Source organism: Bos indicus, chromosome 22, assembly GCF_029378745.1.
Source record: "Bos indicus isolate NIAB-ARS_2022 breed Sahiwal x Tharparkar chromosome 22, NIAB-ARS_B.indTharparkar_mat_pri_1.0, whole genome shotgun sequence".
Lineage (NCBI taxonomy): Eukaryota > Metazoa > Chordata > Mammalia > Artiodactyla > Bovidae > Bos > Bos indicus.
In genome coordinates, this window is record NC_091781.1 from 29,076,367 (window position 1) to 29,100,833 (window position 24,467).

Sequence of the window (24,467 nt, forward strand, 5' to 3'; positions counted from 1 at the left end):
CACCTTCTTGATGTCATCAACCCCCAAAATCCTGCGGTTACCACCTGGAGACAGAAAAGCCAGGCCTACATTTTTTTTTTTTTTTTTTTGGAAGAACTGTAAGAAGTATTCTATCGAATTAGGTACCTGTTCTGTCCTCAGCTAGAGAGGTGGAATAAAATTGACTCCATTTCATCAGTCTTGCTTAGTTTTAGCTTATGGAGACTCCTCCCTCCGAGTACAGCACCTTGGAGGCAATGAGATGCAGCATCATGAGCAGCAGACTTGGAGTCAGATGACTTGGTAATCAAATGCCATGTCATCTACACATCAGCTGTGCAAGTTGCACGAGTTTGGTGACCTCTCTGAGCCTCGGTTTCTTCACCTGTGAAATGGGAACAATAACACAAAATTTGTAGTGTTGTGCTGCTTCAATGAGGTAAAAGTGAGAGTTGCTAGCACAGTGCCTTGGCACACTGTCTATATCTGAGTATATGTACTTTTCCCTCTGGGAGTATCTCTTTTAACCTTGAAAATCTGAGAACAGTGCCAGTCACATGACCCCTGAAGATTCTGCCTGAGGACTGCATTGATCAGTTTTATCCCTGGACAGCTCCCACTGAACTGCATTTCTATTCATGGACATAGAACCATCTCCTTGTGAAATTAAGAGATGCTGGAGCACAACTCCAGAATATGAGGTTGAGTGCCATCTCTACCCCACCCTCGGAAGTCCTGGAAGCCCACTCTCAGCACCAGTCAGGACCAGCCAGAGCTGGAAAGGATACCTGGGTCCTGAGGGAGAAAGTGAGCAGGCTCTGCCTCTAGGGATCTCTTATCTTCTGCTTTGGTTGGGTTGGAGAAGTCCCTTCTGTAGAAGAAGTCCAGGTTTGAGGGCTGAAGCTGAAGACCAAGGTTTGAGATGGTAATCCCCAGGACCAGGATATTAGGAAGTGAGTTAAGTCTATGCCCTGTGGCTCCCCTGCCTCTGGACTCCTTCCCTCTCTTTGAGCATCTTTCCTGTTGAAGGGCCTCTGGGAGCTTCATGCTCCTCACTGTGGCTTCTCTTCCCATTACAACTTATCCATACCAAGTCTGACTCACTACACCTAATTGTTTTGATAATCAGATCCATGTTAAAGAGTTAATGGGTCACAGTTTATACATGTGACAACTTAACTAAGGTCTTCCTGAAGATCCCACCTACATTCTTTGGATGCGAGGACTGGAAATCATGTCCATCCTGTCTCCAGCATCTGACTGATCCAGCATCTTTCCACAGCATCTGACAGAGCAGTCACAAGGGTTAAGTATTTGTCATCTTTGATCAAGACCAGTATCCCAACCCCAATTTGTGGATGAGAAATCTAAGAATTGGAGGGATGAAGTGACTTCTTTCTCCAAAGCCTCTTGGTACCAGAACCTGGGGGTAGAGATTGGGGCACAGATCTCCTGATTCTTTTCCAGCTGCCTGTCCCTAATTCTAAAATCATCCCACTCACACTGATCTGCAGACCAGCCGCACTGGTGTCACCTGGGAGCCTTTTAAAAATTCAGAATCTCAAATCCAACCTGAGCCCTACCAAAACAGAATCTGCATTTTAACAAGATCCCCAGTTGATTCATATGCATTCAGACTTTGAAAAGCCCTGGTCCAGAACTCACTTTTTCCCCCTGATTCCTTTCTCATCATTACTTCAACTCCAACAGTCTGTGAACCTCCGAGGCTGAATTTAGCTCAGTCTCAACACACAATATGCAAGGTATCCCAGGGTCATTACTTACAGCACAGTTTTCCAGTGAAAAGAGTTCTGTCCTGTTTTCTGACATTTTTTTCCTTTGACTTATTTAAAATTCTAAAAAGAAAAGCCTCACTAATGGAGTCCTTTTTAGAATGGACAGGAGATTCTACCACCTTAAACTTCTAGCAGAAAAGGTATGATAAACACTTCATAAATAATCATAACTGGGTGGCGACATGTATGTGAAAGCACTTAGTAAATTACAAAGCAGGGCACAAATGTTACTGATTATAATTCCTAGGCTGTAGGAGCACAGAATGAGATCCTTCGTGAGCCCATTCAGGGTGAAAATATTTTTCAGGAATATGATGAGAAATTTTAAACTTTTCTAATTATTTTTTATTTTATTAGGCATCCAAAGAGCTACACTAGTGATTATCAACCCTGGCCATGCATTGGAATATTTTGGGGAGTTTTCATTTAAAAATACATGAGCCTGGGCTCTGGACCTAGATTCTCTTGTCTTGAGGATGGGACTGGGCAAGGGTCTATTTTTAAACTCTCCCAGGTGATTCTAATACACAGTGAAATTGGAGAACTGTTGAGCCGGAAAGTTGTTATTTCCAGGTTTACGGTAAATAAGTGCAAGTGAATATTTTATCCATATTTATGATATGGCTGATGTCCAAGTTTTCTAATTTCTACATCTTAATGATAATCAAACCACCAGGAGATATCACTAGAATTGAAATACTAATGGCTACTGATTCCTAAGGGCATTAACTTGATAATGACCATTTCATTCATTGTTCATTCTTTCACAATTTCATGTCATCGGCCAGTTAACAACATTGAGGACTGAGTTAAATCCTGATTGTTTGTGTATAGACATGTACTCCAGTGTCAGCAACCAAATTCTCAAATTCCATGTAGTTTTTACTCTAATGATTAGACATTTTGACAACACAGGTTTGCAAGAATATCGATGAGAATTTAGGGACCTAAATTCTAGGGAATGTTCTTTCCTACAGTTTTCTGTTGAGTCCATTTCCTGCTCTGAAAAATGAGGGTGTTGGACCAGTGGTTATAGATATCTGGCTGACACTCAGATTCACCTGAATAGCTTCATAAAGCCATAGATGTCAAGATCCCAGAGCTATCAAATCTAGACAGCTGGAGCTGGGGAGAGGACTGTTGTAAAGAAGGGTTTTTCAAAGAACCCTGAAAACTCACTGGACGATCACACGTTTGGAGCATCTGAACAAGATAAGCTCCTAAGTTCTCAGCTCTCAGAATCTATGACATTACACCTATTTAGTTAAATTCTTATGTCAGAAGAAACCGATCTGGGGTTGAGGCCTGACCAGAGGGTAGGGTCTACAGAGAAATAAAACACAAAGTAGGAAAAACAGTAAGAGGTATCATCTTTGACTGCCTCCTTTGTGTGTCTCAAGATTTGTGTTTGTGGAGCTTCTGTTCAAGTCTTCTCATCGTAGTCATATTGCTCAATGAGGAGGTTTCATCTCTTCACGTTGTCTTTAAAAACTTTTGAAAAAGGTGCCACTTGGGAACAATGATTTTATAGGGAATAGTCGCTTTCCCTGCTATCCACTTCATCTCACTTGCACTCTAAGTCTGAGTTTCATTGTGCAAAAGAATCTCCTTGAAAAGTTTGTTTAAAATACAGATCTCTGGGCCCTCCTCTGATTCTAACTCAGGAGATTTGGGTTGGGTCTCGAAATCTACATTTTTATGAGCACCTGAGACATCCAAACTGCTTTTGATCTCCCTATAAAACGTAGTTTGCAGCCTTTCTCAAACTACCCTTCAGGTAAGCATCTCTTAGGTCCTTCAGCCAATGAACGGATAAATAAAACGTAGTAAATACATACAATAGAATATTCAGTTCAGTTCAGTCGCTCAGTCCTGTCCGACTCTTTGTGACCCCATGAATCACAGCATGCCGGGCCTCCCTGTCCATCACCATCTCCCAGAGTTCACTCAAACTCACGTCCATTGAGTTGGTGATGCCATCCAGCCATCTCATCCTCTGTCGTCCCCTTCTCCTCCTGCCCACAATCCCTCCCAGCATCAGAGTCTTTTCCAATGAGTCACCTCTTCACATGAGGTGGCCAAAGTACTGGAGTTTCAGCTTCAGCATCATTCCCTCCAAAGAAATCCCAGGGCTGATCTCCTTCAGAATGGACTGGTTGGATCTCCTTGCAGTCCAAGGGACTCTCAAGAGTCTTCTCCAACACCACAGTTCAAAAGCATCAATTCTTCAGCGCTCAGCTTTCTTCACGGATCAACTCTCACATCCATACATGACCTGTGGAAAAACCATAGCCTTGAATAAATGTCTCTGCTTTTGAATATGCTATCTAGGTTGGTCATAACTTTTCTTCCAAGGAGTAAGCATCTTTTAATTTCATGGCTGCAGTTGCCATCTGCAGTGATTTTGGAGTCCAAAAAGATAAAGTCTGACACTGTTTCCACTGTTTCCCCATCTATCTCCCATGAAGTGATGGGACCAGATGCCATGATCTTTGTTTTCTGAATGTTGAGTTTTAAGCCAACTTTTCCCCTCTCCACTTTCACTTTCAGCAAGAGGCTTTTTAGTTCCTCTTCACTTTCTGCCATAAGGGTGGTGTCATCTGCATATCTGAGGTTATTGATATTTATCCTGGCAATCTTGATTCCCGCTTGTGCTTCTTCCAGCCCAGCGTTTCTCATGATGTACTCTGCATAGAAGTTAAATAAGCAAGGTGACAATATACAGCTTTGACGTACTCCTTTTCCTATTTGGAACCAGTCTGCTGTTCCATGTCCAGTTCTAACTGTTGCTTCCTGACCTGCATATAGGTTTCTCAAGAGGAAGGTCAGGTGGTCTGGTATTCCCATCTCTTTCAGAATTTTCCACAGTTTATTGTGATCCACACAGTCAAAGGCTTTGGCATAGTCAATAAAGCAAAAATAGATGTTTTTCTGGAACTCTCTTGCTCTTTCCATGATCCAGCGGATGTTGGCAATTTGATCTCTGGTTCCTCTGCCTTTTCTAAAACCAGCTTGAACATCTGGAAGTTCACGGTTCACGTATTGCTGAAGCCTGGCTTAGAGAATTTTGAGCATTATTTTACTAGCGTGTGAGATGAGTACATGATGGTGTGATCACTGACCTAGAGCCAGACATCCTGGAATGTAAAGTCAAGTGGGCCTTAGAAAGCATCACTACTAACAAAGGTAGTGGAGGTGATGGAATTCCAGTTGAGCTATTTCAAATCCTGAAAGATGATGCTGTGAAAGTGCTGCACTCAATATGCCAGCAAATTTGGAAAACTCAGCAGTGACCACAGGACTGGAAAAGGTCCGTTTTCATTCCAATCCCAAAGAAAGGCAATGCCAAAGAATGCTTAAACTACCGCACAATTGCACTCATCTCACATGCTAGTAAAGTAATGCTCAAAATTCTCCAAGCCAGGCTTCAGCAATATGTGAACTGTGAACTTCCAGATGTTCAAGCTGGTTTTAGAAAAGGCAGAGGAACCAGAGATCAAATTGCCAACATCTGCAGGATCATTGAAAGAGCAAGAGAGTTCCAGAAAAACATCTATTTCTGCTTTATTGACTATACCAAAGCCTTTGACTGTGTGGATCACAATAAACTGGGGAAAATTCTGAAAGAGATGGGAATACCAGACCACCTGACCTGCCTCTTGAGAAACCTATATGCAGGTCAGGAAGCAACAGTTAGAACTGGACATGGAACAACAGACTGGTTCCAAATAGGAAAAGGAGTACGTCAAAGCTGTATATTGTCACCCTGCTTATTTAACTTCTATGCAGAGTACATCATGAGAAACGCTGGGCTGGAAGAAGCACAAGCGGGAATCAAGATTACCAGGATAAATATCAATAACCTCAGATATGCAAATGACACCACCCTTATGGCAGAAAGTGAAGAGGAACTCAAAAGCCTCTTGCTGAAAGTGAAAATGGAGAGTGAAAAAGTTGGCTTAAAACTCAACATTCAGAAAACGAAGATCATGGCATCTGGTCACGTCACTTCATGGGAAATAGATGGGGAAACAGTGGAAACAGTGTCAAACTTTATTTTTTGGGGCTCCAAAATCACTGCAGATGGTGACTACAGCCATGAAATTAAAAGATGCTTACTCCTTGGAAGGAAACTTATGACCAACCTAGATAGCATATTCAACAGCAGAGACATTACTTTGCCAACAAAGATCCATCTAGTCAAGGCTATGGTTTTTCCTGTGGTCATATATGAATGTGAGAGTTGGACTGTGAAGAAGGCTGAGCGCCGAAGAATTGATGCTTTTCAACTGTGGTGTTGGCGAAGACTCTTGAGAGTCCCTTGGACTGCAAGGAGATCCAACCAGTCCATTCTGAAGGAGATCAGCCCTGGGATTTCTTTGGAGGGAATGATGCTGAAGCTGAAACTCCAGTACTTTGGCCACCTCATGCGAAGAGTTGACTCATTGGAAAAGACTCTGATGCTGGGAGGGATTGTGGGCAGGAGGAGAAGGGGACGACAGAGGATGAGATGGCTGGATGGCATCACTCACTCGATGGATGTGAGTCTGAGTGAACTCCGGGAGATGGTGATGGACAGGGAGGCCTGGCGTGCTACGATTCATGGGGTCTCGAAGAGTTGGACACGACTGATCGACTGAACTGAACTGAAGTGAGATGAGTACAATTGTGCGGTAGTTTGAGCATTCTTTGGCATTGCCTTTCTTTGGGATTGGAATGAAAACGGACCTTTTCCAGTCCTGTGGCCACTGCTGAGTTTTCCAAATTTGCTGGCATATTGAGTGCAGCACTTTCACAGCATCATCTTTCAGGATTTGAAATAGCTCAACTGGAATTCCATCACCTCCACTAGCTTTATTTGTAGTGATGCTTTCTAAGGCCCCCTTAACTTCACATTCCAGGATGTTTGGCTCTAGGTGAGTGATCACACCATCGTGATTATCTGGGTCGTGAAGATCTTTTTTGTACAGTTCTTCTCTGTATTCTTGCCACCTCTTCTTAATATCTTCTGCTTCTGTTAGGTCCATACCATTTCTGTCGTTTATTGAGCCCATCTTTGCATGAAATGTTCCCTTGGTATCTCTAATATTCTTGAAGAGATGTCTAGTCTTTCTCATTCTGTTGTTTTTCTCTATTTCTTTGCATTGATTACTGAGGAAGGCTTTCTTATCTCTTCTTGCTATTCTTTGCAACTCTGCATTCAGATGCTTATATCTTTCCTTTTCTCCTTTGCTTTTTGCTTCTCTTCTTTTCTCAGCTATTTTTAAGGCCTCACCAGACAGCCATTTTGCTTTTTTCCTTTTCTTTTCCAGGGGGATGGTCTTGATCCCTATCTCCTGTACAATGTCACAAACTTCAGTCCATAGTTCATCAGGCACTCTATCAGATCTAGTCCCTTAAATCTATTTCTCACTTCCACTGTATAATCATAAGGGATTTGATTTAGGTCATACCTGAATGGTCTAGTGGTTTTCCCTACTTCAATTTCAGTCTGAATTTGGCAATAAGGAGCTCATGATCTGAGCCACAGTCAGCTCCTGGTCTTGTTTTTGCTGACTGTATAGAGCTTCTCCATCTTTGGCTGCAAAGAATATAATCAATCTGATTTCGGTGTTGACCATCTGGTGATGTCCATGTGTAGAGTCTTCTCTTGTGTTGTTGGAAGAGGGTGTTTGCTATGACCAGCGCATTCTCTTGGCAAAACTCTATTAGCCTTTGCCCTGCTTCATTCCGTATTCCAAGGCCAAATTTGCCTATTACTCCAGGTGTTTCTTGACTTCCTACTTTTGCATTCCAGTCCCCTATAATGAAAAGGACATCTTTTTTGGGTGTTAGTTCTAAAAGGTCTTGTAGGTCTTCATAGAATCGTTCAACTTCAGCTTCTTCAGTGTTACTGGTTTGGGCATAGACTTGGATTACTGTGATATTGAATGGTTTGCCTTGGAAACGAACAGAGATCATTCTGTCCTTTTTGAGACTGCATCCAAGTACTGCATTTTGGACTCTTTTGTTGACCATGATGGCTACTCCATTTCTTCTAAGGGATTCCTGCCCGAAGTAGTAGATATAATGGTCATCTGATTTAAATTCACCCATTCCAGTCCATTTTAGTTTGCTGATTCCTAGAATGTCGACGTTCACTCTTGCCATCTCCTGTTTGACCCCTTCCAATTTGCCTTGATTCATGGACCTAACATTCCAGGTTCCTACGAAATATTGCTCTTTACAGCATAGGACCTTGCTTCTATCACCAGTCACATCCACAGCTGGGTATTGTTTTTGCTTTGGCTCCATCCCTTCACTCTTTCTGGAGTTATTTCTCTGCTGTTCTCCAGTAGCATATTGGGCACCTACTGACCTGGGGAGTTCCTCTTTGAGTATCCTATCATTTTGCATTTTCATACTGTTCATGGGATTCTCAAGGCAAGAATACTGAAGTGGTTTGTCATTCCCTTCTCCAGTGGACCACATTCTGTCAGACCTCTCCACGATGACCCGCCCATCTTTGGTGGCCCCATAGGGCATGGCTTAGTTTCATTGAGTTAGACAAGCCCGTGGTCCTAGTGTAACTAGAATGACTGGTTTTCTGTGATTATGGTTTCAGTGTATCTGCTCTCTGATGCCCTCCTGCAACACCTACTGTCTTACTTGGGTTTCTCTTACCTTGGTCGTGGGGTATCTCCTCACCGCCGCCCCTCCTGACCTTGAACGTGGAGTAGCTCCTCTTGGCCCTCCTGCGCCCGGGCAGCCACTGCTCCTTAGCCCTGGGGTAGCTCCTCCCAGCCGCCATCCCTGGCCTCGGGTGTGGGGTAACTCCTCCCGGCTGCCGCCCTTGGCCTCTGGCGGGGAGTAGCTCCTCACGGCCGCTCATGAGCCGTTGCAGCCTGGCACTTTTGGCCGCAGCCCCTGACCTCGGACGCGGGGTAGCTCCTCTTGGCCGCTGCCCCTCGGGCACGGGGTCCTCCTGGCTTCTGCCCCTGACCTCGGACGTGGGGTAGCTCCTCTCGCCCGCGCTTGTGCGCCGTCGCAGCCGCCCGCGCTTGTGCGCCGTCGCAGCCGCCCGCGCTTGTGCGCCGTCGCAGCCGCCCGCGCTTGTGCGCCGTCGCAGCCGCCCGCGCTTGTGCGCCGTCGCAGCCGCCCGCGCTTGTGCGCCGTCGCAGCCGCCCGCGCTTGTGCGCCGTCGCAGCCGCCCGCGCTTGTGCGCCGTCGCAGCCGCCCGCGCTTGTGCGCCGTCGCAGCCGCCCGCGCTTGTGCGCCGTCGCAGCCGCCCGCGCTTGTGCGCCGTCGCAGCCGCCCGCGCTTGTGCGCCGTCGCAGCCGCCCGCGCTTGTGCGCCGTCGCAGCCGCCCGCGCTTGTGCGCCGTCGCAGCCGAAGCGAATAATAGAATATTATTCACCCTTAAAAAGGAATGACATACGGCTGGCTACCTGCGGCAACATGGATAAATATTAATAACATTATATAAATGAAAAGTCAGACATAAAAGGCAACATACTGTGTAATTCATTTATGTGAAATATCCTGAATAGGCAAACGCATAGAGACAGGGGTTTGGAGAGAGGAATGCAGAGGCAATGCCAATGAATAGGGGTTCTTTATGGGGTAATGGAACTGTTCTTAGCGATGGCTGCACACATTTGTGAACGTATTAAAAAACTGCTAATTGTATACTTTTAAAGGGTGAATTTTATGGCATGAAAATTCTATCTTAAAAAAAAAAAAAAAACTCCCTAGGAGATTTTTTTAAAAAGCAGATTCCTGAGTCCTACCCAAGATCCACTGATTTAGCACCTCCAGGGCAGGAACCTAGGAATCTGCTTTTTAAATAAGCTTCTCAAATGACTCTTATCAAAGCCAACGTTTAGGAAGAGATCCTTGGTGCCCAGCAGGCCTGAACTGCCCTTCTTCATGGACTTGGATACTCCATCTGTGGCAAGCAGCCTCTAACATGACCCCTGTGGTCCCTGCCTCTGGCGTTCTGCTCCCCTTGAGTGTGGACTGGGTTTATTGACTCCTTTCTAATAAACAGAATACAGCAGAATTGATAAGACATTATTTATGATTTTAGATTTCTACCAAAAATGTATCTTCCATCCAAAGAAGATGGGTCACTGTAAACACACACACACACACACAGGGAAAACGTGATGGTGAGGATGTGGAGAAATTGGGACTTATATGCACATTTGGTGGGAATATTCAATGATGTAGCTGCTGTGAAAAACCGGATGGAGGGTCCTCAAAAATGACAAATAGAAATACTATCTGATCCAGCAATCCCACATTGGGGTATATCGGCAAAAGAATTGGAAGCAGGATCTTAAAGAGATATTTGCACACTCATGTTCACAGCTAGGCTATTCAGAATAGCCAAGGGGTGGGAGGAACCCAAATGCCTACTGATGGATGAATGGATAAAGAAAATGTGATATACACATAAAATGGAATATTATTCAGCCTTAAGAAGGAAATCCTACCACATACTACAACATGGATGAACTTGAAGACCTTGTCCTAAGTGAAATAATCGAACTACAAAACCCCAATACTGTGTGGTTCCACTTATATGAGGTACCTAGAGTAGTCAAATTCAAAGAGACTGAAAGTAGAATGGTGGTTGCCAGGAGCTGAGAGTAGTGGGAAATGAGGAGTAGTTCAACGAATACAGAATGTTGGTTTTGCAAGAAGAAAACGTTTTGGAGATATAATATACAACAACGTGAGTATACTTGATAGTACTGAATTACACCCTTCAAAATGGTTAAGATGGCTTAAAAAAAAGATTGTGGCTTCCATCTCAGCCTTTCTCACTCCCTCTTGGTATGCTTATTCTCTGGCTCTGGTTCTCATTCAGGTCATCAGCTGCCATGTTGGGAAGACCCTCAGACATCCTATGGAGAGATCCACATGGTGGGGAGTAGAGGCCTGCCAACAACTATCTGATTGAACTTGGAGGTGAATCTTCTGAGAACTGCCAACATGTGAATAAATTTGAAAGTGGATCTTTGACACCCAAGTGGGGTCTTCCTATTAAACTTCAGCCCTGGAAAACAGCTTGACTGCAACCTCCTTAGAGATCAAAGGGCACTCAGGTAAGCTGCATGTGTTTTCTGACACATGAAAGCCATGGGTTAATGAAGACGTGTTTTAAGCTGGTAAATTTGGGGCAATTTGTTATGCAGCAGTAGGTGACTAACACACCATCCAATGCATTTTGCTCAGTTAGATTGCAGTGCAGACCCCACCATGTTGGTCCACCTGTAAGTCTGCTTTTCAGGATAGAAAAGTGTATGTATATCATGGTAGGTCAAATAGTAGAAACCCCAAAATGATCCACATCCTAATCCGTGGAACCTATGAATATGTTAGATCACATGGTAAAAGGGAAATTGCAGATGTAATTAAGGTTACAAACTTTAAAATAGATTGTTCTGGATGATCCAGCGGGCCCAGTCAAATCACATGCAGCCTTAAAATCAGAGAACTTTCTCTGGCTGGAGGTAAGAGAGATTTGGCTGAAGTCAAAGTTGGAGAGATTTGAAGTGTGAGAGGAACCCTGCCATTGCTGTGCTGGGGAGAATGTGTCCAGAATGAGATTGAATGTGGGCAGCCTCTAGGGGCAAACACCAGCTCCCAGCAAGGACTGGGACATTGGCCCTGCATCTGTCAGGGACTGAATTCAGCCAAAAACCTGAATGAGCTTGGAAGCAATGCATCCAGAATGTCTCCAGGAGGAATGAAGTCCTGCTGACACCTTCGTTTTGGCCTTGTGAAACCCAGAGCAGAGGAATCAGTCCAGCCAACTGGGACCGTGGATCTAAAAGGTATGAAAAAATACATTTGTGTTATTTTCAGTTACTAAGTTTGGGGTAATTTGGGTAGCAGTGGAAAGTTAGTGTATTTACATTCTGATATTACACTATGAAAATGATATTTATTGGCTTTGAGTACTTTCCTATCAGGTATCATAGCTATGCAGATGTTTCACAATATAATTTATCATTTTCCACTTAAGCCACTGAAGCACTCATTCACTATCTCAGTGCCTCTCTCTACGGCAGGCTTGAGTGTTCCATGCATTGTTTTTCAAGGCTCTCTGGGAAAGACACTCCTTCTTTGGGAGGCTGGCGTCTGGCTGGAGAAAGACTGAGTGCCTACTGGTTGTTTCTAAGGCTACTAATCAATACTTACCATTAGGACGACAACTCCATGCATCACTAAGCTTTGACCTCTGTGCCCCAGAGCAGTCCCAAGATGCCAATTGATGCACAGGCAATATACATATTCCTCAAATGCCATACCCGTTTCATAGACTTCCCTGAATTAAATTTTAGAGGCTTTAGTGATGGCAAAATAATGTTGCTAATGTACCAGCACGCCCAGAATATTTAGAAAGGGTGATAGGATGAAAGTAATTATGTTTGTGCCTTTTAAAAAGATGTTTTGGATGGATGCTGCATTTGGATTGATGGCCAGCTGTTCTTGTCTTCTACACAGCTGGGTGGTGCTGGCATAGACTGTCTCTTAAGTCAGCCATGAAAATAAATACATACCTACAAGCCCAAAACCTGAAAGCAAACAATTGGCTCCCTCTAGAAATCACAAGGCAGACCTAAAAAAGCCTAAAAGAGCTTTAACTGCACTTTGCTTTTGTCTATAACTTTTGGCACTTTATTTCCCCAGAAGTATGCGTTTTTCAGGGAACTCTTCCTAATGGTCTACTATCATATAACATTGAGGTCCTCTGAGTAAGAGGGGAGGATACTCTAGTGTTCCTGGATCTGGTCAAATGGGATCAATTGCCAAACAGTTGTTTGGATTAAAACCAAATGGTTAATCTAATCAGGCTTTTAAAGGGCAGTTATTTTGATTAAAGGAATCATATCTGAATGGCCTTTGGCAGCTTTTTATATCTAATCAGTGGGTCCCACATATTTAGCCCTTCTGTAGAACAAGGGGGTGTTGATTGCTCAGGTGAAAAGTGGGTTATCAGAAGAGAAGACTCATGAAACCCCACTGAAGGAAGGATAGCTGAGCCTCACAGGAACTGAAAAGCATTAAGAATCCAAAAGGGCAATTCTGTAAAGCAATTATACTTCAATAAAAAATAAATAATTTTTTTAAATGCAAAGAAAATAAAGAATCCAAAAGGGCTACTGCCTCCATCTCTTTTTGGAGCTGCCTGGCCTCCCATCATTGATTTACTCTGAAATTCTCTGCTTAATGGTTGATGTGCCCAAGGCTAAAAATTCTGTCAGCCTTGAGTTTACATCACTGCGAGTTCTGTACCCATCACCATCATGACAGACTTCATCCCAAGTCTGAATTCAGATGTGCTCAATTTTAAATTCCCAGGGAAGAAACTTATTGGCTTGATGTGGTCAAGTGTTTAGTTCTGGTCTAATCAACTGTACCCAGGATGAGTCAGGTCATGAGACATGAAAGGCTTGTTCCACCAGGTGGTGGATGGGGCAAGGAGAAAATGATAGATGCTTCCAGAATTTTTTCTAAACTGGTAATAACAGATGCCTGTTTTCTACTTCTCTTCTTGGGTGTGTGTGCTCAGTCATGTCTGACTCTTTGCGACCCTGTGGACTGTAGCCTGACAGGCTCCTCTGTCCATGGAATTTTCTAGGCAAGAATACTGGAGCATGTTGCCATTTCCTGCTCCAGAGGATCTTCGCGACCCAGGGATCAAACCTGTGTCTCTTGTGTCTCCTGCATTGGCAGGCAGATTCTTTACTACTGCACCATCTGAGAAGCCAACTTCTTTCCTTACCAGCCTGCAGACTCTTCAAGGGTAGAGGAGCTTTTTTCATCTTATGTCTTCACCACCACTTCAGCACTACTTAACTCAGTGCCTTATATATAGATGTTCTATAAGTAAAGAAAGACAAAGTTGCTCATGCCAACTTCTAGTCATATGTACTTCTCAAAGTTCTTACCATACTGGTCATAACCTATCTGAGTGTTTAGGCAAAAAAAGTAGGATCAGATAGGCTTAGTAATGATCAGATAGGATCACTCTTGCATTCTTTTTTCTAGACTGCTTCGGTTAATAATGACTATTATGTACTGTCCATTTTCCAAAGAGCTAACATAATGTGAAGTGCTTTATACATCATTATCCCATTTATTTGCTGTGATAATACCATGAAGAAACTGGAATTCAGAAAAGTTAAATAACTTGCCCAAGTTCACCCAACTCCAAAGAACTATGGCCAATTCTAAACCTAAATGTATAGCCCTGTTCTCTTAAGCACTGTCTATGCCTTCCTCCTGGGCCAGGAGGAGTTAAGAATGAGGCTGAGAGATGAAGCTAAGAGGAAAGATATTGGCTGAGTCAATGCCAATTTTGTGAACCAAACAAAGTTGTTCCATGCTAACAGGTTTTGAAAGCGTTTTGAACATGGCCTTGGGCCTTTCATGGTTCTGAGGTTTTCCTACAGCTCCTCTTGATTGAGTCTTTCTAGGTTGAGCTGCAGGACTTAAGTAATTCAACAACAAGAAATGAGTCCTCAGAATTCCCTTCCTTCCCTTTTAAGCTGGGTGAGAAGGTGTCCCTCATCTTTGTGCTTTTAACCGCTGGAAAATGTTCCAAGGAATCCAAGACAAGACCTGGGTCAGGGCTGTCATTTTTTTATTGTACTTTGCACAGTGAGAGCTGAAATCCAGGCTGCCCTCCACTCGTCAAGTCATGAATCCTGATACTAGGCTGGCTGTATTGCTTAGAGGGAGAGGTGCCCTGTTCTAATTCCAAGCCAGGGCACCATGTGGGTGCACTGTGGTCCAGAAGCAGCCTTGGATAGATTTAACATTGTTTCAGATCCTCCTGCTTTAGGTTTGGATTATGTTCTGTGATGATGCCATTTCTGGATAATACCTTTAATCTCTGTATTGGTAAGAGAAATTCAAATTCTGTTAAGTTCTCAAGCGAAAGAGGTGTTGACATGGGTGCCTAGAACTGAGTTTCCACATGTTGGTGAGAAGGCAGGGTTGTCTCCTTGCCACTTCCCAGCTGGTCTCTCCACCCACAGCTCTAATCCAAGCCACAGGGCAATCTTAGCAGTCTTGGCAATAGTGGGGAAAGAAATTGAAAACTCGGTTAGCAAAACGACTCGCCCTGGCCTTAGAGCAGGCCAGTGTTAACCTAGTGAAAGCCTGGCTTGCCTTAGAGCTCTTTCTTTCTGAGGATACTGAAAGTACTTCTGCCCAACCCCCAGGATGCTATGGGCACAACTAAAGGATTACATAGTATTTATGGCCTCTTTTCTTTCGTTTCTAGATAATGTTAAGATGCCTTTCCAACAGGAGGCCATGATTTAAATTAGGCATGTGTGCTCATCCTGAAATACACACACTGGAGTATATTTGGAACAGAGATAAGATTTTAAAGAAAGAGAATTTTGAGTTTCAAGATCCCCTCCCACCTGCCCCCTCACCCCAGTCTCATTCAATACCTGGAGATATTTATAACACGGCATTACCTTGGTAGTATAGTGGTTAATAAAACAATCAGTCTGCAGGGACAGAGCTGGGTTGGTTCAAATCTCATCCCTGTCTCTCATCAGCTCTATAACCTGAAGCAACATGCTTAAATACTCCAAGACTCATTTTCCTCATCTGAAAAACAGAGATAATAAGTTTCTTCTCCATAACCTCATTGGGAGGTTCAGTGAGATAACACATGTAAAACAGTGAGGACAGAGCCAAGAACATTTGCATCCATAAATGACAGTTCCTCTCACATCTCAAGATGGGAAACTAAATTCTGGTTGAGAACTTGTTGAACACCTGAGACAGTTTTTGTCACCATTTTTTGGAGGTCCCCTGTACTCCACGTGAATGCTTTCAGAATTCAATCCTAGTCCTTGAAACCTTGTCTACATTGCTTCTCCTACCAGGAAGAAGTTCTGGCTACCGTGATGTGCACTTAGCCGTGAGCATGCCTCTCCCTCTTGGTCTCCAGGCCCCAGAAGTGCAGTGTTAGGCCAGTGAGCTTATAAACAAGAGTGCAAAGCTGGAAGGAATGGGCTGTCCATTGGATGTACTTAGGATGCAAAGTTGTGTGGAAAAATGAAATACTGAAAACTCAAAGCACTGGTGGAAAGAGAAAGCTCATGACAGCAAATTTTCCATTCTTAGATATCATCGCTTTTACCTCTTGGATATAGTAAAACTTCCCAGTGGCTTCTTTTTAATCTAAGGAGGCAGTCAGTGAATGCACTGACTTTGGGAAGAGGCAGCCCTGAGTTGGCTGTTACTAGGGACCTCAGGCAAGTTACTGAACTGCTATACACCCCAATTTTCTCTTCGATAACATAGGAATATTAATAACATCTATCTCACTTATGTTTTGAGGATGAATTGAGATAATCAATGTAAAGTGTGTGGCATATAGTAAGCACTCAGTAAGAGTACTTTATGGCCAGCATCATTATAATTATTGCCTACATCTTGGTGATGCCCAGTGTATGATTTGCAAGGCAATCAGCCTTCTGTCAAAAGTTGGTAAGTAAATGGTGGATGTCATATCTCTGTTGTGAATATCAACTGTAAAACTTAATTGTTCTTTTTAAACTGAGGGCTTGTCCCATTCTGTAAAGTCTCTGGTTTGCTCCCCCATGATCCATCCTCACCCTGTGAAAGGATGCTTTCCTACAGCAAACACTGCTGGTTGCCAACCCAACTGTCAATTGCCCTTTATTCTTGTAAACAGAACACCACTTCTACTCAGGCAGCCATGTTTCATGTGCCTAACCCTGAGGGAGGAATCATGATTTGGGTAAGCCATTTATGGCTGTCCCATTTACCTTTTTCTTAACTGGTCTAGAAGAAGGCATATGATTGAGTTTCCAATGAAATATAAGGGGAAATCTCCCAAGAAAAGGAGAGAGTACTGTGGGGTGAGCCTCATTTTGGCCCCTGCTGTCTTCCTTTCTGCTTTAGGTACTGTCAGCTGAGGATGTGATGCTTGGAGCTGCAGTTGCCATTTTGTGACCATGTGGTTATAAGCATGAGGGTGACAGAGCAGGAAAAAAAAAAAAAAAAGAGGCCAGCTTCCTAATGACATTGCTAAACTGCTAGACTGACTCTGCGGATGCTTGCTTTCAAATTTCTATTTTCGTACACAATAACTGTTCTTGTGATTTGGCCTATTGTGAATCTGATTTTCTGCTACTTAATTGATACCCTCCTTTTCTGTTTGCCAAGTCTGGAAAATGACTGCTATACAAATTTTGCCTACATATAAAGACATTCAGTTTCCATTTTCTTTTCTACATTTGGATAATCAAGTGTCTTTAAATAAATTCCACACTCACCATTATAGTGAAACTGTTCTTGAAAAGGTCACCAATGACCTCTTGATTGACGTGTCCAACAGCTTCATCTGATTTTACATCCTGCTGAACCCCTGATCCACTGGACAGCCTGACCACTTTCTTATTCTTAAAGTGAGTCTCTTCCTTGGCAGATGTCACTGCTCTACTTCTCTGGTCCTCTCTCTGTTTTCCCTTCTCTTCCTGCCCTTAAACTGTGGATGAACCCTGACATCCTGCCCTTTGCCTTTTCCTTCTCATCTTTCTCTAGGCATTTTCCCTGAATGCTTTCTCCAGTTCTAAGCCTCCACAGACCCAAGCCACCACCATAGTCTCCAGGTGCAGGTCTTTTCTCAGCATCTACTCCACCTTTCTCTCTGTGCAAAAAATGTGCTCACTTAGATGTCTCCCAGGACTATAAACACCATATTGCTAAAGTGAACTACGTCCCCTACAAATTACTTCTTCTCCATGACACACCTCACTACTCACACCAGCCCTCAGCGGGAAATCTCAAAGTCATCCTCAGCACTCCTTCCCTCTCAACATCCAGTTAATCACAGAGTATAAGAATGTCTCTACTCTTAGGAGTCTGTGGCAGCTTCTTTATGTTCATGGCCTCCGTCTCCATTTGTCATCTCTGTATCATGAAAGCCACTCATGCGCCTCCAAGCTCTCCCCTCTCCAATCATCTGCATCATTGTTAGAGTAGATTTTCTCAAAGCAAATGGAATCATATCGCTGGATTTGAAATATTCCAAGTGGATAGATGTGTGTGTAAGGGGACATGGGTGGGAGATTGTATCAGTCCATCATGCCCTCCAAATAAAGTCCACACTGTACATTATGTAGCATAGACGACCCTTTAGTCTCTCTGGGAATAGTCTGGGATTTGTGTTTCATCTCCTACCATCTCCCTTCTACCTTCCCTGAATCCTCAGCTTGACTTCTCTTTGCTTTTACTGTGTCCTCTGATTTCATGCCAGACCCCCATTTCCCAGTGTTCTGAACCATCCTCCAGTTCTTAAATCCAACTGCATTTCTTCCCCCAAACATTCCCTGAGCCTGGGACTAAACCAGAGTTTCTCATCTTCAGCACTGTTAACAGTTAGGGTTGGATAGCTCTTGTTGTAGGGGCTGCCCTGGGCATTATAGGATGTTTAGTAGCTTCCCTGGCCTCTACCCACTAGATGCCTGCAGCTCCCTTCTCCCCACAGTTGAGACAAGAAAAACATGTCTAGAGACTGTAAAATATTCTTTGGAGGAAAAAATGCAACCTTCTGTACCATTGAGAGCCATTGAACTAGATCAGGTTTCCTTCTTATCACCCCATAGCTCCCTGTTCTTTCCCCATTGTAACACCTATGGCACATTTTTAGAATGACCTCTCTGACTGTCTCATTTGTTTCAACAGACTTTTATCTCCAAGAGGGCATCTCACAGGGCCTGTCCCCAAAGAGGCATGCCGTGCAGCTTCATGAAGGAGGCGGCTTCATGACGGGAGCCACCTTGCCTGTCCTCACCCTAGTGCCCCGTGTGCTGCTAGCACACGGTAAGGCTCACAGATACCTGTTGAGTGAAGGAATGACTGAACAATCCCATTCAAACACTCTTTCCTTGGTGAAACTTTTGTCAAATATTTGAGTGAATGTTAGAATTTTTTTCTTCTCTTTACCCTATAATATTGTATATGTGCCCCAGCACTTATTCCATTGGATAATAATTACAGCCAACTTGTTAATAAATGTTAGTAGAAATTAAACCATGCCCTCTCTCTTCAGGCCTCTTTCCAGAAACAGAAAAACTAGGTCCATTCCTATGCCCAAGAAATGCATGATCTCCCTTTTCCTTAAACAGGCTACCCCTGTTCTGCTCCTGGCAGCTCTCAGCCACACCCTCCACACATGCTCATCCATCTTCCTTAGCTGACTTCAAAGAGAAGGACAGTCTCAGAGTTGCTGAGAATTAAGAACCGACTTCTACTTCAAGGCCCCATCTTACCCTGCTCTTCTCTGATTGTGCTCCCAGCTCTGGCAGTGAATTCTGAGAGGTCTTAATAACATACGGTGCTCGCTCATAGCCTCTCCTGGGGATGGGAAACATCACCCCTGCAGCAGGCCCACCACCTGATGACTTGAAATACAAGAGGCTACAGTGGGCGCCTCTGGAAAGGAGCTGTGATATTATTCAAGTAAACCGACATTCAGACTGGTTCACAGTGCTTTTCAGGTCTATTATATCCTTCTACTTCTCTCTATTGTATTAATTTTTGAGAGCTTGATATTGGAACTCCAACTAAAAATCTTAATTTATCATCTTAAAAAAGTAATTGTAATATATACTGGAATACATGTAACCTTGTTCTGTATTTTACAAATCTCCTGAAAATGTGTCATCCTACTTCAAAATTTGTTAAAAACTAAAAACAAAACAAACAAACAAACAAAACCAAACATTCAAAACAGGGATCAAAAGGGAGAGCAGCCTGCTTGGGCAAAGACAGTAGGACTCAGAGAAGAGCTGGGTGGTTTTTCCTGCACAGTAGATGGTTAATATGCATTTTTAAAAATTCACAAAGGCCTATAGGGAGAAGATGCTGAAGTTAATATTTACATTTGGCATCCAACCCTCCACATAAATACGGGGCACGGGGCCCGGTGTTTGGTTTGAGGTCAGCTCCGTTTAAACAGTCAGGCCAGGTGCAGCCCCACATGCTGGACCTTTGAACTCAGTGTGTTGCAATCCAGATGTTCGGCAGAGGTGATGGACTTGGGTCACGGACAGTGAGAGGGTGTGCAGTGTTCTTCTAGTATCTTCCACAGGGAGCCCTGGACAGTAGACTTGGCCCTGAGCCCACTTTCCTCGCCAGAGTCAAGAAACAGTAGCAGCTGCAGTTGTTGCTAGGGATGAGGGATCATCCACTGGGGAGTTGAGATAGCCAGGAGGGGGAGGTGGGTAGCAGGAAGGAGGTCATGAAATTGACCGTGCTTAACCACTGCCCACGTTTGGATTACTTGGAGACATTCTGCAACAGGAAAAATGTTAGGCTTTTAATGACAGCCCTGACAAACATGATCCTTATGACCAAATCAGTCTCAAAAGCAACTGATATCATTTATTAAAGGAGGATTTGCCAAATTGCATGGTTCTTCTAGGGTTTTCCAAATCCCACACTTTGCCTCAAAAATGTGCGCAGAGTGAGAGGGGTTTGAACTTTTTGAATTTAATGCAAAGCACATATGTTGTTTGGGTTTTGTTTGTTTGTTTGTTTTTGCAGTTGCAAAATATGTTATATAAAAAAGAACCGTATAGCAATAAAATGGTAATGTAAACACAAACCCTCCAAAAGGATGCAACATATTTCTAATGAAAGGAAACAACCACCTTCGCTTGATTCACACAAAAATAAAAAAATGATGAAGAGGGACTGTTTCATTCACAGATTGTGGAGTCCTACTCTTTACTGCTCTCTGAATGAGTATTTTTGAGGCAAGACTTTAAAAAACAGGAATTTTCAGAATGAAGGAGCTCCTGGCATAGCAGAAAGGATGCTGATGTTGGCAGCCAAGCAACTTGAATTCCGGTCTTGACTGCTGACCCCGTATTTCCTGGCTTCCAACCCCAGCACTCCATTCAAAGTGCTCTTGTCAAGGGTACCAGTGACCTTCTAATTGCTAAATCCAAAGGGCATTTTTCAGTCCACTTCTGACCCGACCTCTCTTCAGCAGATGACATAATTGCCCACTCTTTCCTCCTTGAAATCCTCTCACCCTGTGCCTTCAACAGCACCACCCCATCCTGGTTATACTTCAGCTTTGCCCGTCAGCTCCCTCTCAGACCCTCTCTAGGCCCTTCTCTTTTCCACCAATGACTACCAGCGGCTGCTGTGTGCTCACATCACACAGAGCTCTCTTGAGTCTTTTCTTATCAATGTTTCAGTCTGGGAGCTAGGACTTAAGGTTCCACTTTACAGACAAGGAAAGTAAGGCTCTGAGCAATGAAGTAATCTTCACCCCAGATCACGTAGCTGATAAGTAGCAGGACTGGAATTCCCATCTAGGGTTCTTTGAATCCAGACTCAAATTCTAAACTACCACACAGTCATTTCTCTTCCCCAGGCAGCCCCCTAAATACTGCTGTTCCCAGACTTCTGTTTGGCCCCTGTTTCTTCTCTCTGCCCCATCCCTGCAGCCTTCCTCTCACAGCCCCTCTGTGGTATCTTCAGCCAAAATCTGTCCTCTGATCCACCTTTCCAGGATTTCTCTGTTTGCATGTGCCACAGTCACCTTGTAGAGGTGGTGATGGTGAACTCACTAAAGGCCACTCCATTCCAGATGTTTAGTCAAAGCCTATGGGTTCTTTAAGGAGTGGGTGCATGACCTGATTCTGCCAGGAGAGAGTTCTGGGAATGTCTAGGAAAATTTTTTTTCCCTCTTAAAGAGATACATTAAAAATGGTTCCTTTTCTTCTTCTAGATGTTGTATTCCCTCGTAATACTGGAGTAGTGACAACCATCAGCAACCATAAGGGAAAGATGGAACCTGGGTTCTTAATAACCAGTTGATGGCATCTAAATTGGACAGGGGCTTCCAACTATCTTAAATAATACATTTTCTCATTGTTTGTACGGGCTTTTCTTTTGTTGTTTTTGTTGTTGCCACTTGCAGCCAAAAGCATCCTAAGTAAAACGTCAAATTCATCATATCCACAATTCAACTCATTATCTCTTCCTCCAAACAGCCTCCTCTCATAACACTCTATCACTGTTAGTATCACTATCGTTGACTCATTCACCCGAGTCAGAAAACGGGACATCATCCTTAATCCTCCCTCTGCTTCACTCACAAAGTGCAATCATGAATTAAGTCCAAGAGATTCTACTGTTGAAAATCTCTCATTTTTTCCTTCCCATTAACCCTCTCCTGTTCTTTTCTTTGTCATTTTACTGGTTAATTGCCCCCTTTCTCAGTCTGACTCAAGTCACCACCATCTATACTACTCTCAAAGAGAATTTAAAAACTCCGTACTGATTCTGCAACTTCCTTGATTAAAATGTGTCAATAGCCTACCCTTGTCTTCAAGATGAAATCCTTCCAATCCACGTGGTTTCTTAGATGCTTCAAGATGGGGCTTACTTCTCTGGACTCTCACTTCAACCGCTCCACACATGCTCTGAGTTCTAGCTCACTCATATCTGTGGTCCACTAGCCAAGTATCACTGCATATTTGGTTCCCTCGACCTCAGATGTCCTCCCTGACTTGTTTCCCTAGACAATCCTGGCTGGCTGGATGTTCTCATGCACCTTACTTTGTCACTAATAGAACATAGCAGGTGTGCATTTCAGTCGTGTGAGAACAATATCTTTCCTTATTTTTATCTCTGTCTCCTTGATTTTAACCTGAGCCCCCATGCCAACTCAATCTCGGTCCATTTGGTGCTTCCCCTTTCTCCAGTATTTTATCCAAGTTCTAGACTGCCTGGTGTGAGGGTGCTAAGGAACGTGACTCCCTGGTCTCAGGGCATTTGTTCATCACAGGTTGCCATAGAGACATCCCTGGTTTTCTCTTCATGGCCGCTTCCAGTCTAGGTGTTATCTTGGCAATGCCCGCTCCATGCTGGGTCCCTGGAATCTCTACAAGGTGGCTTTTGCTGTATCTGCATAGATAGCCCCATACCTGCTCTGAGATCTTGCCACCTTCCTGGAGGTCTGCAGACAGACACCCCTGCTGTTCGGCCCTTGCCCTCTCCATCTCGTTACCTCTTTGCCTTCTGTCTCTCCTGCGGCACCTGGGAAGTTTTCTTGTCTCATAAAAACACTTCCAAAGACTTCCCTGGCAGCCCAGTGGTTGAGACTCTATGCTTTGAATGCAGAGGACACAGGTCATGGCACTAAAATTCTGTGTGCTGCGTGGTGTGGCCCCCCAAAATAAAATAACACTTCTGTCTGCTTTCTTCTTCTGAAGATTTGCTTATTCCATACTTCCCCTAAGCTTCCCTGGGAACATGGAGAGTTTATAATTAGGGAACACAAGAGACAGAGACTGACAGGCCTTTTTTGCTTCTACTGTGTCACATTGCTTCCTTTCAGATAGGGAATTAACTGCTTGGGAAAGGGGGAAATGCCAGGAGACAAAAGAACACAAGGACAATTACAATCACCTGGCCACCGCCGCCTTCCCCCACCCCTGTCATTTTCTGCTCAAGGCCTATTTCTCTCAGCCCATGCATTCCAGCAGCTGAGGCCTGCCATGGCCTCTCTCCCAGGGTTGTCAGCACCTGAAAGCTGGCGCACGGTGGGTGCCTTGTAAATAGGCTAAAATCTAAAGCTAAAAGTAAGAGTGATCTTTGGAGTCAGGGAGAGCCGAATGAGTCCTGCCAGCTGCCTTCCTTTTTGTGTGACCTGGAGCCAGTTACTGCATCTCTGTCCATGAGCAGTAGCCACGGGGAGGCAAGGGTGTGAAGAGGAGATGAGAAACAGTGCTCCTCAAAGACAGTGCCCCTCCTCCTAGCCTGCCCAGATTCTGGCTGGACATTATCATCTCCCCTCAACCTTCATGTGGCCCACACTTCCATATCAGATGCTTCTCCTCTGCAGATGCATTTAGTGAGACCATAGCTTTTTGTCCTGACCCCTCCAGGTGGGTCCCTCCACTCCTTCCAATGAGTGACTTTCAGGATTCTTGAGTTCCAGGCATTTAGTTTGTGATGAAGGATAAAGAACTTGGAATTCTGGTTCTGCCACGCCCTGGCTGTGGGAAATTGGACAAGTTTCTGAGTCTCAGTTTTCTCATCTGGAAGATGGGAATGATGATAACTAACTTAACCCAGGCCTCCTGGGTTCACATCCCTCTGTGTGTGTGCATGTTCAGTCACTCAGTTGTGTCCGACTCTTTGTGGCCCCATGGACTGTAGCCCGCTAGGCTCTGCTGTCCGTGGAATTTTTCAGGCAAGAAGACTAGAGCAGGTTCCCATTTCCTACTCCAGGGAATCTTCCCCAGTAAGGATTGAACCCGAGTCTCCTCCATTGGCAGGTGGATTCTTTACCACTAGCACCAAGTGGGAAGCCCCTGCCACTTTCCAAATGCGCAGCTCAGGACAACTGACTTTTGTCTTAGTTTCCTTGTGTATAAAAGAGGCTCCATCACAGACCCTTCACAGGGTTTTTGTTAGCATTCACTGAGTTAAAAAACCTAAATTGTTGGGAATTCCCTGGTGGTCTAGTGGTTCAGACTCCACCACCCCCCACCCCAAAAAGAAAAACCCAGAAAATGAAAGCAAAACAAAAAATCTTAAATTGTTTACCATCTCAACTGTAAGTACTCTGTGTATGTTGGTTATTATGATCCTGCCATGGCCTCTCTTTACTGCCCA